Consider the following 15,309-nt stretch of genomic DNA (forward strand, 5'->3'; position numbering starts at 1 on the left):
TGTACTTTTGCAGACTGCTTCTGTCACTTCATAACAAATCTTTGACTGTTTCCAGGCTCTGGAGAATGTGGTGCTATACAAAGTCCAGCTGTCCTGCTCCTTAACTGTGCAGTCCTGGACCAAGTCCCTATTCTCTGTGTCCCTAAGCTTTTCATTTATAATATAAGGATGAGCAACAGTATCTACCTCATGGGGGTGCAATGAGCATTAGATGACTCAATAAAAAAATTCATTAGCACATAAGAAAAATTAGCCATATCTGTTTTTCTTATATGTTTTTATTGGCATTACTATCCTCTCAGGCATGAAAGGTAGGATATACACTGATGTTTATCCACAAGCAATGACATTTGGGGTATGTGGTTAATGAATGTATTAGTGCTTAGAGCTGCCATAACTAATTAACAGGAACTTCGTGGCTTAGAACTACAGTAACTTATGATCTCATAGTTCTCAAGACCAGGAATCTGAAATCAAGTGTTGGTGGGACCATGCTTAGAGCCTGCAGCCTTGAGAGGAGAATCCTTCCTTACCTCTTCCAGCTTCTGGTAGCTACTGGCTTTCCTTGGTTTGTGGTAACATAACTCTGCCTCTATCTTCACATGGCCTTCTTCCTGCGTGCATGAAGTCTCCCTCTCCCTTATTTATAAGGACACCAGTTATTGGATTTGGAGACCAGCCTAAATCCAAAATGATCACTTTTCGAGATCTCTAACTTAACTATATCTCTGAAATATTTCATAACAACAATTGTGACTATGAGCTTTAATTCTGATGTTTTAAAAGATTTTATTTATTTATTTGAGAGAGAGAGAGTGAGAGAGCATGAACGAGCAGAGGGGGAGGGAAGGAGCAAGGGAGAGGGAGAAGCAGACCCCCCCTACTGAGCAGGGAGCCCAATGCAATGTGGGGCTCCATCCCAGGACCCCGGGACCATGAACTGAGCCCAAGGCAGACACTTAACCAACTGAGCCACCAAGGCACCCCTGTAATTCTGATTTTTAAAATGACTTATACTAATTACAAATTGAGGAAAACATAGTCAAGTCCGAAGATAAGTGAATATATAATCAATAACCCTACACATCACTCATTAATTTTGAAAAATATATCATTGTTGGGTATTTCCTCCCATTTATTCTCTATGCATCTACACTTTATATATATTACATATGGGTTTAATATATCTAGAGGCTTAACATTTGGTAAATATCATAAAACCAGTCATTAAATTTGCCCAAAATTTTCCCCACTTGATCTGACTCCTAAGCCCATGTCCTTAACCATTGGGATGTACACTCTTGTTCTGTGTTAGGGCTGAGGCCAGCTCAGAGGAAGTGACTGGCCATGACCCTGCAGGCAAGGCCCAATCTGGTATTTGCAACTCGAGTCTCCTGATTTTAGTCTGTTGTACAGCTGACCCATCTTTCTACTCTGTTATTCTGTCCCATCTCCTTTCAGTGTCCAAGTAGGAGGTAAAAGAAGATGGTAAGAAAGGAAATTAAATAAAATAGGGGATGATTTGCTTTTTCCTCCACAGTATAATCAGATGACTTGTACTACAAAGCAGCAGCCGCAGTTTCTCTCTTATGCATATGTATACTTTCATTCCCTACTGCTTTAAATATAATTGGTTTCTATGAGATGTTCATGTTAAGGTCCTACCTTATGGAAGGAAGAACACAGAGGAGGCCACACATACATTTGTTGAAGTACTACATATTAAACACTTTCTACAGGTTTACTTATTTCTCACTTTCTCTTCACAACAGCCCTGTTAAGTACCAACATGCCCGTTTTACAGATGACCTAGGACAGGCTCACCAGGATCACAAAGGGTATCTCCCTATTACAGGGTCACACACATCTGAGTGGAAGCAGGAATTGGATCTACTACACACATACACACACACACACACACACACACACACACACACATACACTATAGGTAGGAAATACACAACACATGTTCACTTACATGTATTATTTTGTAAAATTGTGATCACATTTTTTAAGCACTTGCCTTTTTCATTCAGGAGGGAAGATTTGAGGGGCGCCTGGGTGGCACAGTGGTTAAGCGTCTGCCTTCGGCTCAGGGCGTGATCCCGGCGTTCTGGGTTTGAGCCCCGCATCAGGCTCCTCAGCTATGAGCCTGCTTCTTCCTCTCCCACTCCCCCTGCTTGTGTTCCCTCTCTCGCTGGCTGTCTCTATCTCTGTCGAATAAATTAATAAAATCTTTAAAAGAAAAAAAGAGGGAAGATTTGAAATCAAAATGGGTTAAAAGAAAAAAGCATACTTGATAATACTAAAGGATAAAATTTACTGAGAAATGTTAGTTATTAATATTTATTTATCCAGTCACACAGGAAAAATATTCAAAGAGATAAAACTATAGGAAGTACAAGGAGAAATATGAAAAACCACACTAATAGACAATTTTAACATACTTACCTCAATCTAAGAACATTCATGTGGAGAAAAATTGAGTAAGTATAGAGAAGACCTAAACAACAACCTCAATGGTATGTCTTATAGACATACTGAACTCTGAAATTTGATATTAAACAATATACTGACTTTTCAAAAGAACATGGAACATTTGTTAACATGGACTCTACCTTAGGCTGTTCGACAAATGTCATGCTCAAATGGAAATACAGTTTAAAATTGCCAAAATTAATGAAAATACAATATTTTAGAATCTACAGCTACAGCAGCTGTCAGAGACTATTTTAAACTTTAAATACCTCTATCAATAGAAATGAAAATAAGTGAATTATATATTCAATTCAAAACACCAGATTAAGAACCATGTTGTAAACTAAAAGAATATGGATGGCAAGAATAATTCAAGGTGAAAGTAGAAATGAAGAGGTTAGAAACAAAACTGCAGTAGAATATATACATGAAAATAAAGGCAGGTTATGGGGAGGAGAAGATAACAAAAACATGAAGAAATGACACAGTCTTTAAAAGAAAGGAAAGTTTCAAGTCTCTTATGTGAAAAATCTGCAGAACTGCGTTCAAGTACTATTGACTTGAACACGACAGGGGTTAGGGATGCTGACCCCCTGCATGGTTGAAAATTGGAATATAACTTTTGACTCCCCAAAAACTTAACTACTAATATCCTACTGTTGACTAGAAGCCTTACCAATAACATGCAGTTGATTAACATGTATTCTGTATGTTATCTGTATTACATACCGTATTCTCCCAATAATACCTTTTTCTTAATTTTTTTGGTATATCTAGGCTACACAATTCATCTGGGTTTTTTTTTTAATTGTTGCAAATCTCCAAAATTTTCCAATAGATTTATTTTGAAAAAGACCCACGTGTAAGTGGACCCATGCACTTCAAACATGTTGTTCAAGGGTCAACTGTACATTTAAAAACATAGACAAAATAGGTAGATTCTTTGAAAATTACAGCTTATCCAAATTGACCCCAATAGAGACAAAGAGTCTAATTAGGCCAATTACATGAAGAAACAATGAATAAGTTTAAATAATTCTCTCATGAAAAAGCACAGGGTGAGATCTTTCCAGAGGAGAATTCTACCAAACCTTTAAGAGTTACATAATCCCAGTGCAACTTAAACTATTTCATGGGCATAGAAAATATGTAATATGCTGAAGTATAAGACTGATTTTAAAAACTGTAACAATTTCACAAAATTTAAATTACACACTAGTATCTATAAGAATATGAAGAAACGTTCTTAAATAAAATATTACCAAACACAACTGAATAGCACATAAAAATAGATCATGACCTTATTAAGCTTATTCCAAAAATGCAAAGGTATTTCAATATCAGGAAATCTATTAATAAATCTACTGTATTCACAGAGCCAAGGAAATAATTATATGACACCTTCATATGCAGAAAGGTATCTATCAGCATCAAAACTCATGTTTTTAAAAAACTCAATAAAACTGGAATTGGTGGGTAATTTCTTAACATGAAAATATGTAGCTTGTTGTGATGAGCACTGGGTGTTGTATGTTAGTGATGAATCACTGAATTCTACTCCAGAAATCAATATTGCACTTCATGTTAACTAAGAAAAATTTAAATTATAAAAGAAAATATGTATACACACTTCAGACAAAAAGCTAGCATTCTACGAAATGGAGAAACACTAGAGGCATTCCTCCTAAAGCCCAGAAAACTAAAGACAAATCATCATCATCATCATCATCATCATCATCCTGAAATCAGGGAGAGAGAAAGAATGCATTACTTAGGGGAAGAAAATGGCATGAAGGATAGCATATTTCTTGTCAAAACTGCTTGGTTCAGAAGGAAGTGGCACATTTTTCAAGTGCTGAAATAAAGGAACTGTCAACCTCAAATTCTATCTCCAATTAAATTATCTTTCAAGAATTAATAGCAATAAAAAGATATTCTTAAATGAAGGGAAACTAAGACAATTTGTCACCAGCAGATATACCCTAAAGAAGGGGTAGGAATTGATACAAGAAGAAATCTAGGAAAATATGGAAGGAAAAAAGAACAACAGAAAGCACAAAAATATGGTTAAATATTTACCTCTTCCTCTTGAGATTTCCAAATTGTTTGATGGTAGAAGCAAAAAGTATAATACTATCTGATGTGGTTATTTTATTTTATTTTATTTTATTTTAATGTTTTTTAATTATATTATGTTAGTCACCATACAGTACATCCCTGGTTCTTGATGTAAAGCTCGATGCTTCATTAGTTGCGTATAACACCCAGCGCACCATGCAACACGTGCCCTCCTCACTACCCATCACCAGTGGTTCTTAATATATGTCGAGGAAATACTGAAGACTATATCACTATAAATGGTAGAAGTTAAAGGGATTGTACTGACCACACCAGCAGAAAGTGCTGGGCATGCAGGTACTCACCACTGTTTGGGGCACCTATTACTCATTCACGTATGAATCAATAAATGAATGAGAGATAACCTGAGATAAGGGCATACCTTTCCCCCATATTCTAAATAGATGGTTATGAACTGAACATCGCTTCTTAAGACATTTGGTTACTTTGACCTCAGTGATCTTTTCTCTTTCCTTAAAAACTTCTCTATTGGAATGCAGTGCTTTCCAGATATTCCAAACTGTGCAAATACTACATATCTTACTTCATCAGATCCATTCCCTGGTTATTAGATACTTCTGCTCTAAGGTCAAAGGACTCACGACACCCTAGGAATCATCCTTTGCATGTTTGTTAATATCTACCTTTGGTAAGCTGGCAGAAAGATAAATTTAGAGATAAATGAAAAGAGCATTTTGGGTCTACCTGGTAAAACACTGAAGCTACCCAAAAAGAATCCAGGATAGGGCCAACTGTGTATGTGGCAACATATGCAGATAACATGACTGAAATCCAGAAATAAACCCACATCCCAGGTGAGATCCTGTGCAGAGATTCTACTGAACACAGTTTAAAAGGTCGGGTAGTGTGAACACATTTTAAAAGGCCAGGTAGTATGGACAATAGCAAAATGCATATTGGGGTAAAGTATGCAGGGCTCATGTTCCTGCCACAGCACAGTTACCCAACCATCAGGGGGTGTTTGGTCAAAAATCCAGTTGCAGTTGTGGTCATGGTGCCACATTTAACCTTGCAGAAATGCTAAGTGTGCAAAAGCAATATGTAAAAGACAGTGACAGTGAATGTTAAATTTTGCCTAAACTTGTCCAAGCAGTGTGGTGCTCTGATATAACCCACCAAACTTATGAAAGGACTTGAGGCAACAAAGGAGGAGTAAAGCCTCACCAAGTGATCTCTGGGAAGATGCAAATGAAAGCATGGAGAGAGAGCTAACACATGGAGAGAACGATTACCCAACATTTGCAGCAACATGGACGGGACTGGAGGAGATGATGCTAAGTGAAATAAGTCAAGCAGAGAAAGACAATTATCATATAGTTTCACTCATTTATGGAACATAAGAAATAGCAGGGAGATCGGTAGGAGAATAAAGGGAAGAAGAAAGGGGGGGTAAACGGAAGGGGGGATGAACCATGAGAGACTATGGACTCTGGGAAACAAACTGAGGGCTTCAGAGGGGAGGGGGGTGGGGGACTGGGATAGGCCAGTGATGGATAGTAAGGAGGGCACGTATTGCATGGTGCACTGGGTGTTATACACAAGTAATGAATCCTGGAACATTACATCAAAAACTGGGTATGTACTGTATGGTGACTAATATAACAAAATAAAAATTATTTTAAAAAAGGAATAGATGTAATAAAAGAAATACAAGACTTGTACACTGAAAACTATGAGATATCATTGAAAAAAATTAAAGTAAGACCTAAATAAATGGAAACACATTCCAAAGTTAAAAAAAAAAAAAAAAGAATGCGACTGCAGGAGGCAGGCAGAAACTTGCTGACAGATGGGATTCTATGAGACCTGGGGTCAGTGAGAAACGAAAAAGTATCATTTCCAGCCAGTGTGGGTATCCATTAATGGTAAATCCTTCCCCTTGATGTCTGCTTCTACTTTAATGAAGGTTTAGGGAGCTGAACAGCAATTCAGCTTTATTACTGTCGGTGCTCCTGGTTTTTTCCTGCCCCCATGGACCAGTGAGACATATAAGGCACTTTCCTTCTGACCAACAGTTGTGTCATTTCAGTGTGTAAAGGGACTATGTAGCATCCCATGGAAGCAAATGTGTCCTTTTAAAATCTCCAATCAATCCTAAACCAGGGTGGTCTCAGCCCCCTGGAGTGTCCAATCAGTTACCTCTGAGCCCTGTCTGCTCATCTGGGAGCCCCTACACTTCACCAGTCAGTCTGGACTCCCTGTCCCCACCCTCCTATTCATCACCCATAACTCCTGCCCTCTCTGCCAGGCACAGTTCCTCTTTGAGGGGTCTCTGATGACTCCAGTGAGCCCTTCCTCCTCTTTGTATATTAAGGAGGTTCTACAAAGGTCACTATAACTTCTAAAAGGGCCAGGACCCTGTGAAACCATTACCATGACCTCTGCGGCCCCTGGGCCACTGAAGGTGTAAAGAGTGATGGATGCTTGATGAATACCTGCATCATGGTGCAGGTCACAAGCAAGGGAAGGAACTCATCCTGGGATGGCTCAGGTACTGAGGCCCAGGAAGAGCTCCTGACTCTCAGTGCAGTGTTCCTCCTTGCCAACCCCCCAGTCACCTCTTCCTGGAGCTTCCAATAGGTCTCAGACTCCCGATTATGTGCAGTCAGGATGTGAACAAGGAAGGCACCAACAGAGGAGAGGAAAAATGCAATTATTATCATGTGAAGAGTGAGGACTTTTCCCCCAGCCCAGCTCCTTTACAATGCATAACACAGATATGGCACCAAATTCCCTACGTAATGTGTGTGTGTGTGTGTGTGTGTGTGTGTGTGTGTGTGTGTGGTGTTCCCTTCTTACATTCCAAAATGCTCACTAAAATATAGTAATTCTATTGAGACTAAGAAACAACATCCTTCTTAAAGAAGAACTGGAACGGGAAGGCAGCAAACATTGGCGTTGTGAATGATGTACGAAATACTGCACTACAATCTCAATGAAGTTTTCTTCTGGAACTCCTCACAACACCCCAAGTGTAAGGACCAGGAGGGACATATGCTACATGTAATTTTAATAAATAGATATAAAGTTAGATCCTATATATGTATATCATAAGTAATAATAATAATATATAGTAAATACATGTTACATATTATAATATTCGTTACATATTATATAATATATTACTACATTATAAATTCATTAATTATATAATATATAAGTATTACATAAGATGTGTTATATAATTATTTTTTTTCTTCTTTTTTTATAATAATTTATTATGTTAGTCACCATACAGTACATCCCAAGTTTTTGATGTAAAGTTCCATGATTCATTAGTTGCGTATAACACCCAGTGCACCATGCAATACGTGCCCTCCTTACTACCCATCACCGGCCTATATGTATAATAAACAATATACATGATATTAAATAATTTTTATATATAAGATATTATGCACAATATATATATTAGGTATATATTAAATAAGTCAGCAAGCTGGAAGATAGCTGTGTATGTAAGCAGTGAAAATGTGTAAAACAGTATTATATTTTATTCACGGACGCTAAGAGAGTAGATCTTAAAAGTTCTCATCACAAGAAAAAAAATTTATACCTATGTGTGGTAACCGATCTCAACTAGACTTATTCTGGTGATCATTTCGTAACATATACAGATATTGAATTATTATGTTGTACACCTGAAACTAATATAATGTTATATGTCAGTTATATCTCAATAGGAAAAAAAGACAATGCACTTAAAAAGCAATATAAGTCCCCAACAAATACTTAGAGACACACCACACATAAATAAAATGAAAAAAGAATCATATTTAGTCAGTCAAACAAGACAATGGGGTGTCTGGCTGGCTCAGTCAGTAGAGCATGTGACTCTTGATGTTGGAGTTCTGAGTTCGAGCCCCAGATTGGGCCTAGAGCTTACTTTTTAAAAAAAATTAAAAATAAAGACAGTCAAAAAATAAAAATATAAGAAAATAATGTAGAATATGAGCCTCATTATGTAAAAGAATATATATATATATATCTCAACATTGATTTATAGATATTTATGTGTGATTAAATATGTTAGTGTATTATATAGAGAGGAAAAAGTCTGGAGAATAGGTATGAATAAATCAACAGTGACTATCTTTGTATTATGTGGGGGGAGAAGGTGAAGACAGAAAGGAGAAACAGAATAATTTTAATTTCTAATGCACTGTGATATTGCTTGATTTGTCTTAAACAATTAAACCATTAACGGCTGACAAATACTGAAAGGTGGGGGCGTGCGTTAGGGTCACTGGCACACACTGTTAAGCAAAAGAAAGGAGTATTCACTGAATCTGAAACAGAGAAAGATATTCCCACACAAGGCAACAAACGTGGCACAGGCTACATGGGCTCTTTATCTCTTGGGAAATAAGTGTTCAAGGCCCAAGGCCCATGCTTGTTGTGACTGAGTGGGAGTTGAAAGACTGTGCACGTAAGTCTTTCCTTCCCAGCAGGCAAGAAGATAGCAGGATTACCATCAGTGTGCAGAAAACTCCAGAAAGTTTTGCCTGTACAATAAAATCAATATACTACCCTCACTCTCTCCCATTACCTCATCCTTTGCCAAGTTCCCTAGAAGAGGCTTTTACACCTGCAACTGACCTGATCACCAGGTGGCATCTTCCTCCATTTTCCATAGGTTATTTTTTTTCCAATGAAAAGGCACAATTTTTTTAAATCAGACACAAAATGTTTTCCTCAAAGCAGATTATGGAACAATAAGTACTTAGTGATCAAACTTTCTTTGAAAAATTCACGTTTATAAAAATACTGAGCAGACATATACATAGTTTCCTGTTCTGTTTATTCCTACATCTCACTAATTTATTAATGTGTATTGCATTTTTACTTTGTGCCAGGCACTGTCAGTTCAATTCAATATCTGTATCCCACACCTTGTTTCTCTTGATCTCTAGATCTGTATAACTGGAAATGTCCACAAGCAGGAAGATGGATATTAGCACTCACCCCATGGGGTGAAGAGACTGGACCTCAAATGGACTCCATTCCAAGCAAATTTAGTCCAACTTTCATCCTGAGTCCCAGAAATTCCGCATCTAAACAGGAAATCATGTGGTTTAGAGGTGAGAATTTGAACCTTGAAAAACTGTTGCACCTTGTAACCCACACCTCCTTCCTCCTGCATAGCACTAACAGGCTCCTACTTCTCCTCAAAGATCTCACTCACAGATAGAAAGTAAAGAACAAAGTCAGTCTTGTTTCTTCACATGGCGAGAACTACCTACACATTTTACTCTTTCCTTTAGCCCTTTGTTAGGTGAGAGTGGTGAATTTCTGAACTGATTTTGTGCCTGCCATATCCCTGAAGGAAGTCCTTTCCACTACTATTGTCAGGTTACATGGAGTTTCTGCTTCATGTTAAGACCTCCGCTCTCAGTTGGAGGGGCCTAGATCCACAGGAGACAGAAAAGAATAGAGCCAGAGTCTCAAAGACAAGAAGGACTAGGACCCTTCTCCAAACATCTAATTTTCCTGATTTATGAAATAGTTTTCATAGACTTCTCACATCATATTCACCTTCCCTCAGGGTTCCTCTTTTTTAAAAAAAATATTTTATTTATTTGAGACAGAGAGAGTGAGAGAGAGAGAGAGAGCACCTGAGCGGGGTGGAGGGGCAGAGGAAGAGGGAGAAGCAGATTCCCTGCTGAGCAAGGAGCCCTAGGAGGGGCTCGATCCCAGGACCTGGGATCATAACCTGAGCAGAAGGCAAATGTTTAACCGACTGAGCCACCCAGGCGCCCCCACTTAGGGTTCCTCTTAGAGAATCTGTGAGGAAGCAAGATTCTGATGCATTGCTGGAAATACAATAAAATCTCTGTAGAGGGGATCTGATGCTATCTAGTAAAGGTACACAGGTATTTAAGGTATACCTACATCCTAGAGTACTATACAGCCATAAAAAGCAATGAGAACTGCCTTTCTCTACTGCTGTGGAGTGATCTCAGGATACATTGTTCAGTGAAAAACAAGGTATAGAAAAGTATGTAAAGCTGTTCCTGTCCAATCAGTAACCACTAGCCACACATGGCATTTAAACTTAATAAACCAAATTAAATTACACAATAAACTCAGTTGCCCATTAGCACTCGCCATGTTTCATATTGGGCAACATAGATACAGAACATTTTCATTTCTACAGAAATTTCTATTGGACTGCACTTGTGTAGAATATGCCAACTTTTACCTATGAACAGGGGTAAAAACTAATATACATGTTATATTTGCTTATATTTTTAAAAACTGAAAGGATTAATAAAACCTGATTTTAAAAATGATTGTCTGTAAGGGGACAGAGAAACAGCCCATGATGGAAGCCAATAATGTATATATTCTCTTCAAAATGTAAAATGGGACTTCTGGTTTCTGGTCCAGCATGTGAGAAGTTGGAAGTCAACACTATTCTAAAAAGTTAAAAAGCTGAATGAACTGAAAAAAAATCAACAACTCATCTTAGATCCATAAGTGACGTGAGATACTAACTACCAACCTAGAATTCTGTACCCTGTGAAATTACCCTTCAAAAATGGAGTAAAGACTTCCTCAGGAAAAAAAATGAGGGAATTTGTTGCCTTACAAGAAATGTTAGAAGTTCTTTAGAAACAGGGAAAATGAAATAGGTAGAAAACTCATATCTACATAAACAAAAGGAAGAACATTAAAGGAATAAGTGAAGGTAAAATAAAAACTTTTCTTTATTCTTAATTGATCTAACAAGTTTGTTCAAAATAATAATAGCAACACTGTGTTTGACTATCTATGCTTATGTATACATTTATGCTTGTGTATAAGTAAAATGAATGGCAGCAGTAAGACCAGGATGGGAGGGAAGAATAAGGATTATTTCGTTATTATGAAGTACTTGCATTACTCATAAAGTTGTATAATGTTATTGGAATGTAGAATAGGATTAATTATAAATATTACAACTTCTAGAACAACCACTTAACAAAGTTTTTTAAAAAATATAACCGAGGGGCGCCTGGGTGGGTCAGTCAGTTAAGCCTCTGCCTTCAACTAAGGTCATGATCCCAGAGACCTGGGATCCAGTCCCACATTGGGCTCCCTGTTCGGCGGCGGGGGGTCTGCTTCTCCCTCTCCCTCTGCCCCTCCTCCCTGCTTGTGTTCTCTCTCTCAAATAAATAAATAATCTTTTTAAAAAATAAAAAAAATAAAAAGTATAATTGAGGGGCGCCTGGGTGGTTCAGTCAGTTGAGTCCAATTCCTGATTTTGGCTCAGGTCATGATCTCAGGGTCGTGAGAGCAAGCCCTGTGGCTGACTCCATGTGTGCAGAATCTGCTTGAGATTCTCTCTCCCTCTCCTCCTCCCCCTGCTCACTCTCTCGCTCTCTTTAAAATAAATAAACAAGCAAACAAACAAATAATTTTTTTTATAAAGGTATAATTGATAGGGGCACCTGGCTGGCTCAGTCAGTAGAGCTTGTAACTCTTGATCTTGGGTTTGTGATTTTGAGCCCCACATTGGGTGTGGAGATTATTTTTTTTTAATCTTTAAAAAAGTATAATTGATACACTCTAAGAAAGGAGAAAAAATGGAGTCATATAAAATGCTCAATTAAAAGTACAAAATGAAGAAAAAGGGTAGAAGGAAAATAGAATTAGAGAACAAGGGCAATAAATAGAATACAGTGCCAACTACAGTAGATGCTAATCAAACTATATCAATATCACTAAATGTACCAATTAAAAGACAGTGATTATCAGAGTGGGCTAAAAAGCAAGACCCAACAATATATCTACCAGAAACCCACTTTACATACAACGACACATATAGATTAAAAGTAAATGGACGGACACCCCTATGTTTATTGCAGCATTATTTACAAAAGCCAAGATATGGAAGCAACCTAAGAATCCACTGAACGATGAATGGATAAAAAGATATAGTAAGTGTGTGTGTGTGTGTGTGTGTGTGTGTGTGTGTGTGTGTGTACGTGCAATGGAATAGTACTCAGACATAAAAAGGAATGAAATCTTGGCATTCATGACAGCATGGATGGAACTAGAGGATATTGTGCTAAGTGAAATAGGTCAGACAGAAAAAGATAAATACCATATGATTTTACTTATGGCTGGAATCCAGAAAACAAAGCAAACATAAAAATAGAAATAGACTCATATACACAGAGAACAAACTGGTATTTGCCACAGAGGAGGAGAGTGGGGGAATGGGCAAAATAGGTGAAGGGGATAAAGAGGTACAAACTTCCAGTTATAAAATAAATAAGTCATGGGGACGAGAGGCGCCTGGGTGGCACAGTGGTTAAGCGTCTGCCTTCGGCTCAGGGCGTGATCCCGGCGTTATGGGATCGAGCCCCACATCAGGCTCTTCCGCTATGAGCCTGCTTCTTCCTCTCCCACTCCCCCTGCTTGTGTTCCCTCTCTCGCTGGCTGTCTCTATCTCAGTCGAATAAATAAATAAAGTCTTTAAAAAAAAAGATTAAAAAAAATAAGTCATGGGGACGAAAAGTACAGCATAGAGAGTATAGTCAATAACATTGTAATAATTCTGTACAGTGACAGATGATAATTACACTTCTTGCGGTGAGCATTTTGTAATATATATACCTGTCAAAGCACTGTTTTACACCTAAAACTAATATAATATTGTATGTCAACAGTACTTCAAAGAAATTTTTTTAAGTAAATGGACGAAGAATGATACACCATACCAACACTAATCAAAAGAAAGCAGGAGTAGCTATATTATTAGAGTAGACATCAGAGTAAAGAAAGTTATCAGGGATAAAAAAAAAAAAACCAGCATCACATAATTATATAGGAGTCAGTTCTCCAAGAAGACATAATGATTCTTACTTAACATGTATGTGCCTAACAAAACACTGTCAAAATATATAAGACAAAAACTGATAAAACTGCAAGGAGAAATAGATAAATCTACTATAGCTGGACACTTCAACAGCCCTCTATCAAAAATTGACAGATCAAGCAGGCAAAAAATTAGTAAAACTATAGTTTAACTCAACAGCACCATCAATCAACTTAATATAATGGGCATCTATAGACTACTTCATCTAACAACAGCAGGGTACACATTCTTCTTAAACTCACATATAACATTCACCAAGATAGATCACATTCTGGGCCATAAAACACACTGAACAAATTTTAAAGGACAGAAATCATACAATGTCTGCTCTCTGACCACAATGGAACTGAACTAGAAATCAATAAGAAGAAAGATAGCTGGAAAATACCACAATACTTGGAGATTAAACAACACATTTCTAAATGATGCATGAATCAAAGAAGAAATCTCGAGAGAAATTTTGAACTAAACAAAAATTACAACTTACCAAGATTTATGTAATTCAATGAAATCAGTAAATAGAAATTTATAGTAGTGAATACATATATTAATTAGAAAGAAGATCTAAAGTCAATAATCTAAGCTTCTACCTTAGAAAACTAGAAAAAAATAGAGCAAATTAAATCCAAAGTAAAAGTAAAGAAATAATAAAATTTAAAGCAGAAATCAATGAAATTAAAAACAAGAAATCAGTACAGAAAACCAATGAAATCAAAAGCTGGTTCTTTGAAAGGACTAATAAAATTGGAGGAGTTAAGATAGTGGAGGAGTAGGGGCCCCTGAATTTGTGTGGTCCCTGGAATTCAGCTAGATAGTTATCAAATCATTCTGAACACCTACGAAATCATCCGGACATCTGGCGGGAGGGGGGAGCCTCCCTAAGCCAGGTACTGGAAAGTATCATAAGCAGTGGAGTGCAAAATCGGAACTTTCAGAAGTCTGCCTGAAAGGTGCTCAGGTGGCAAAGCAGGGCGGAATTCCAGGTAGGACAGCGTGGTCTCAGGATCCCCGGGGTTGCAAAAAGAATGGGGGTGCCTGAGTGCAGCGGAGTCCCCAAGCATTGGAGCAGGAAACCAGCTGAAAACAGCAAGTCCAGGTGATGGCCTTCTGCTTGGTGTTGCCATAAACCGTGAATCACTGCACAGTTGGGCAACCACTCTCTGAGCAGGGCCCCAGAAAAGAGACAGAACCTCGGCAAGAACCCCCTCCCTCCCCAGGGTGCGGGTGCCCACCGCAGGAGTCCATAAAATTTGGAGACTGGAAGCAGGGTCATGTGCCTTAGATAAAGATGCTCAGTCATTGGCTGGGTGAACATAGAGTTCAGACGGAAACCAGGGAGACAAGAGTGATTGACTGCTTTTCCGTGAGGGCTCACTGAAGAGTGGGGGCACGAACTCTCAGCTCTTGGGCTAGAGATTGATGTGCCACCATTTTCATCCTCCCCCCCCAATTAGTGCTGAAAGCCTTCAGGCTCCAAAACAGAGCCAAATACTGCAATTCAGAGCCCCATACAGTGAGCTGGGCCTCGTGGCAAGGATGGTGCAACTCCGCCCAGGCAAAGACACCTGAGAATCGCTCACCAGGCCCCTCCCCCAGAAGACCAGCAGGAACATCAGGCTAATAACAAGTTTACTGATCATAGAGAACTGCGAAATTCCAGTTCTTAGGAAAAACACTATATAGCATTCATAGTTTTTTCTTATTATTCTGTAGTCTTTCAATTTTACATTTTTTCCCTTTTTAGCTATTTTATTTTATCAATTTTTAAGTCTTTTCTAATTTTCATTTTTACATTTACGTTTTATATTTTTTTCATTTTTGGCTTC

At 38.0% G+C, this 15,309-nt stretch overlaps 1 long non-coding RNA gene across 3 annotated transcripts in view; it reads right to left on the minus strand.

Moving 5' to 3' along the window:
* Positions 1–340: 340 nt before the first annotated feature.
* LOC123796758 (uncharacterized) overlaps positions 341–15,309 on the minus strand; it is a 29,538-nt gene continuing 14,569 nt past the window's right edge. For 2 of the 3 annotated variants that reach the window (XR_006780809.2, XR_015723258.1), the window contains 2 exons: positions 9,583–9,671; positions 341–2,235 (listed from right to left, as the gene is read on the minus strand). This is a non-coding gene — a long non-coding RNA (uncharacterized LOC123796758). The remainder of the gene's footprint in view (positions 2,236–9,582; positions 9,672–15,309) is intronic. The other variant, XR_006780810.2, reaches the window with a different exon arrangement.

The sequence above is a fragment of the Ursus americanus genome, chromosome X (assembly GCF_024610735.1).
Source record: "Ursus americanus isolate L20-20 chromosome X, mUrsAme1.1.p, whole genome shotgun sequence".
NCBI classification, from domain to species: Eukaryota; Metazoa; Chordata; class Mammalia; order Carnivora; family Ursidae; genus Ursus; species Ursus americanus.